Here is a 5,631-nt window from a genome sequence, read left to right on the forward strand (position 1 = left end):
TTTTTTCAAAGGTCTGGACAATACTAAATAATTTATCTTGATCTAATATCAGTTAGCCTAAAATATTTATTATAGTCTATAATGGAGACATGCTAGTGAAATACTTAAATTTTTTTAAAGCTTCTTTAGTCTGCCTTAATTTTTAGGCATATTTTCTTTTCTTTTTTAAAATCATTTATTAGGGGTTCATACAACTCTTTTTAAAATCGTTTTATTAGGGGCTCATAAGACTCTTATCACCATGCATACATATTGGTATTGGACATGTAGGCTAATATCGGACTTATGAACTTGATCTTGATTTGGATGGGCTGTTTACTCAATATTCAATTGCTGAGGTAGTTAGTTTATTGTGCCAACATGCACAGCTGCACCCTGGTCCAACCATAACAAAGCAAGAGGCCTGAGACCTTGGCGAGGCTCACTGAGCCATTTATCCCTTTTTTTTTGAATCGCTTGCTGAGGAAGATTGAGGATTTCAGCCATCAGTATAGATTATAATTCAATGTAAAGAAAACACAACTGCACCAATAGGTAGCATCATGATAAAGGGAAAAAAGATTGAAGTTGTCAAGAATTTCATCTTGCGTGGATCAATAATAAGTACTCATGAAGCAAACCAAAGATCACATTGAATTGGGTAAATATTCTGAGGACCCATGGAAAGTGTTAAAAAACAAGGATGATACTTTGAGGACTAAGATTTGCCTGACCCAAGCCATGGCATTTTCAATTGCCTCACATGCATATGAAAGTTGGATATTGAATAAGACACACAGAAGAAGAATCAATTCTTTTGAATTATGCTGCTGGTGAATTATAAAGTACCATGGACCGCCAAAAGTAAAAACAATTCTGTCTTTGAAGAAGAACAACCAGAATGATCCTTAGAGGCAAGGATGGCAAGACTTCATCTCATGTCCTTTGGACATGTAAGGAGAGACCAATCACTAAAGAAGGACATCATGCTTGATAAAGTAGCCGAGCCACAAAAACGAGCAAGACCTTCGAGAAGATAGATTGAGACAGTGGCTGCATCAAACATAAGAACACTTGTGAGGATGATGCAGGATGGGACAGCATTTCATTCTGTTGTGTATCAAATAGCTATGAGTGAGTCAGAACCAAATGCATGTCTCCTAATTATGCCTTATTTTAGGTCCCTTAAGTTTGTCCCTATTTTTTATTGATTATTTTTCTTCCAAGTCACTTTTTAAAGAGCTAATCCAGACATCATAGCATTCCATAGTTGAATCATATCAAGCAGTATTGTACAATAGCTACCACAATCAGTTCCAAAACACTTTTTCCTTCTTCATCTCCTTGATATAAGCACCCCCTTACCCAAGCAGCAAGTAAGGAACAGGCCCATGTTATAAAAATGACACAGAGCTAAGAATAAGTTGAAGTCCAAAGTCTGTTCCTGGATCTATGTTTTTTATCTGCCTCTGGTTCACCTTTCAGACATATTTGTTAATTTATGGTAGATAATCTTATCTATCATCTCCCTGGAAAAAGGACCTTCTGTTTATAGCGTCATTGATTAGCCCATGGTACTAATTTTAAAATACCCTTGAGAAAGGGAGATTGAACAATTGTAGGTTAACTACATATAGCAAAACATGAATTATTTACTTGTTCAGAATAAATCCTTACTTGACTGCATGATATTTGCACAAAAACTTGGAGTTGGTGATCAGGCAAAACACAATATTATTCACTGACAATGTCAGACACAGGCCTGCCAAAATAATACATATCCTTATACAGAAAGTAGAATATTGAAGTAGTAAATAAATGTTAGTCTGCCTACAGAGAGCTCAATGCTCTTTGTAGAACTGTCTTCTGCTTCTTCACACACCATGTAGTTTCACTCAAGTCCTCAGATTACAGGTGTGTTAGAGGTAGAGCCCCATTCGCCTAGTGGAGTTTCTACATTGCATCCTTCTGGTATGGCCTTTGGAGCTTGTTGTGCTCCTTAAAAACCACATACTTCCAACTTAGGGTCCTTAAAAGTCTTGTTAGTTATTTTTTTTCCTGTTAGGAAGTTGCCCCCCCAAACACACACTTTTTGCTCCAGCAGACATGTGCCTGTCTTCTCCAAGATGTGTACGCTCCCCTCCCCCCATCCTGACTTCGTTTTCCCATCAGTATTCTTCATCACTCTGGGTACATTGTTTGGTAGTCCTGGCGGACCTCATCATACCTTTGAATGGCAGGCATTAAGCAGTCATCTTTCCTCTTCCTCTTTCAGAAATCTGATCCAATTGATGTGAGGACACCTCCGCAAAAGTGGGGAAGTTAGTCTGGGTAGACAAGAGAAACAAATCCATGGACACACATATGTGTATAAGAAATAGTTTTATATACAAGAGGAATTGAACATTGAGAAAACATCCCAGCCCAGTCCAGATCAAGTCCATTAGTCAGATATTAGCCCATATGTCTGATACCAATCTATAAGTCCTCTTAAGACTCACAAAACACATGCAATGATGCAGAATGCAGGATGATCACAGGTCAGTGGGTAGAAAGTCTTTGGATCCAGTGGTGTAAGCGTCTCAGCACTGCCAAGGGTCTTTATGTGGCTTCTCCGGCTTCAGAGGTCTGGTTGCATTAGGATAGGTCCATGTGGCTTATCCAGCTCAGGGCACTAGTATAGTTCCAGGTGTCTTGTCAGCTGCAATGTCTCCCAAGGAGTGGTAGAGAGAGAAGTGTCTCCTGCTTCCAAGGAGGAAGTACGGGATTTCCCAGAATTCTCAGAAGGCCATGCCCACACAGAGGCCTCATTGGCTATGATCTGATTGACAAGCTAGACTTCAACCCCTACACTCTTAATCCTCAAATTGACAAATGATTATTTATATGTATATCTACTACAGTGGCCTTCAAGATACACACATAGAGAGGATGGAGCATGGCTTATGGGCACACCAGTCAGGCTCTTGACTAAGCTGCCTGGCAGACCTGGCCAGGAGATTGGATGGCCTGAAAGTCTGAACCTGCTCCCATGCTGGTGCTCATGCTTACAACAGTGGCCTCATACAGTAGTTGTCCTTTTTTGATTGACAAACTTCACTCAGCATTATGGTTTCCATAACCCTCTATGTCATGAGGTGTTTCATGACTCCATTACTGTTTTTTAAGGGTGAGTCCATTGTGTATATATGTTAGGTAGCTAGCACAGGGTCTGGGGTGTCCATTACGCATTCTCAGAGGTTCAAGCTTCCAGTCGGGAAGGGGTGGTATACCTAGGTGGACCTTGCACCTGGATTAGCCCATCTGGGCCAGGTGAATTCAATTCAGTCAATGGGGTCAACCAGGGTTGTCGACCACACCTTCTGTGGAGGAACTGAAAAGGCAGGATCTGGAGCCTGCAGTCTCCTTTTCCTTGCTCTAGCAGCTTCTCAGCAGGCTGTGCGGGGGTGGGGGTAGGGGGGGGGGGGTGAAGGACCCTGAGGGTGCCTGTGTAAAACTTGAAACTTCTTTTATCTTTTATAAAACTAGCTTGGATCACAATCCAGGTGTTGGAGTGAATTCTTTCTCATGTGAATCCAAGGACTGAGATACTTCACCCACTAGAGAGACCTAACATATATACCAAAGATATACCAAAGGGTTTTTTTTTAAACAATTCTTCTACTGCTGGTAATTTGAGTGGTTTCCAATTTCTTGCTATTGTGAACAATGCAGCAGTGAATATGGGAGAGAATGTGCCTCTTCATGATCTGTTTCATTTCTTTGAGGTATATGCCCAGCTAAGGTATTGCTGGGTGATACGGTATTTCTATTGACAGCTGTTTTAGGAATTGCCATATCACTTCCACAGTAGTTGCATGCATGTAAAGCTCACCAGCAGTGTATAAGAGTTCCAGTGTCTCCACACCCTCTCCAGCATTTGATGTGTTCTGTTGTTTCTTTAATTGGCTTTGGCTGTGGATGTTAGATGGTATCTCATCATTGTTTTGATTTGCATTTCCAGGATGGCTAGTGAATGAGAGCATTTCCTCATGTGCTTGTTAGCCATTAGGGTTTCTTCTTTTTAAATTGACTTTTCAGGTCTTTGCCCATTGTGGGTGTACAGTATTCTGTGGGTTTTAGTAATTAGCCCTTTGTCCATTATGCCATTGCTAAATATCTTTTCCCAATCTCTTTTGATGAAATCTTTTGATGTATAGAAGCATTTTCTTTTCTTTTCTTTTTTTAAAAATTTTAATCTCCTCCCCGAGACCCCTCTACAAGGGGATGTCCAGTGGCCTACAAATGAGCTTTGGGTCTCCACACTGCACTCCCCCCCTCATTCACTGTGGTAAGATTTTTTGGTCTGATGATGCCTTATAACTAATTCCTTCGACACCTCATGATTGCACAGGCTGGTGTGCTTCTTCCATGTGGGATCTATTGCTTCTGAGCTAGATGGCTGCTTGTTTACCCTCAAGCCTTTAAGACCCCAGACGCTATACCTTTCGATAGCTGGGCACCATCAGCTTTATTCACCACATTTGCTTATGCACCCGTTTGTCTTCAGCGATTGTATCATGGAGGTGAGCACATAATGATATGATTGTTTGTTCTTTGATGCCTGATAACTGATCCCTTCAGCACCTCGTGATCACACAGGCTGGTGTGCTTCTTCCATGTGGGCTTTGTTGCTGCTGAGCTAGATGGCCGCTTGTTTACCATCAAGTTTTTAAGACCCCAGATGCTATATCTTTTGATAGCCAGGCACCATCAGCTTTCTTCACCACATTTGCTTATTCACCTGCTTTGTCTTCAGCGGTTGTGTCGGGAAGGTGAGCATCATAGAATGCCAATTTCATAGAATAAAGTATTCTTGCATTGAGGGAGTACTTGAGTGGAGGCCCAATGTCCTTCTACTACCTTAATACTAAACATAGAAATAGAAAGAGATAGATCCACATCCCCATCCTCATATATAAATATATTTGCATATATGCATACATTTATCTAGACCTCCCAGCTCTTTCCTCTATTTCCGTTGACTTTCCTCCTGTCCCACTATCATGCTCAGTCTCCACCAGGCTTTCAGCAATTCCTTTTTGCTACATTATCCTTGATCATGCCCTACCAGGCCTCCCACACCCACCTCACCACCAATTTGGATCACTTGTTGTTCCCTTGTCCTTGGGTTTGTTAACACCCATGCCCCTCCCCCGGGTTTGTTAACACCCATGTCCCCCTGTTGTTCCCGTTGTTTATTCCTCCAGATTGTTCATCCAGCCTATCTTATTTAGACAGACCTGAGGAGATGATAACACGCACAAAAACAAGACAGAACAAAACCAAGCAATAATATACAACAAAACAACAACAACAAAAAAACACTGACTAAGAACAAAGCAAAATTCAACAAGAAAGAAAAGTTTATAGTTAGTTCAGGAATCGTTTTTTGGTCTTTAGGAGTGTTTGGGGCACCACACCCTGGCCCCACAGTCTGTTGAGGCGCCACGCTCTGGCCCCAAAGTCCACCTTCAGCATTCCCTAGGGGCATTACCGCTCCATTCCCTTGCTGTTCCACTGCACACCCCACCCACCCCCACCCACCGCCAGTGCTTTGCCTCGGTGTGGCAGGATCAGATATGGCGCAATTCCCACACTGTGCTCCAGTGC

The sequence above is a fragment of the Echinops telfairi genome, unplaced genomic scaffold (genome assembly GCF_000313985.2).
Source record: "Echinops telfairi isolate 266 unplaced genomic scaffold, ASM31398v2 ScPeMD7_44;HRSCAF=162, whole genome shotgun sequence".
Lineage (NCBI taxonomy): Eukaryota > Metazoa > Chordata > Mammalia > Afrosoricida > Tenrecidae > Echinops > Echinops telfairi.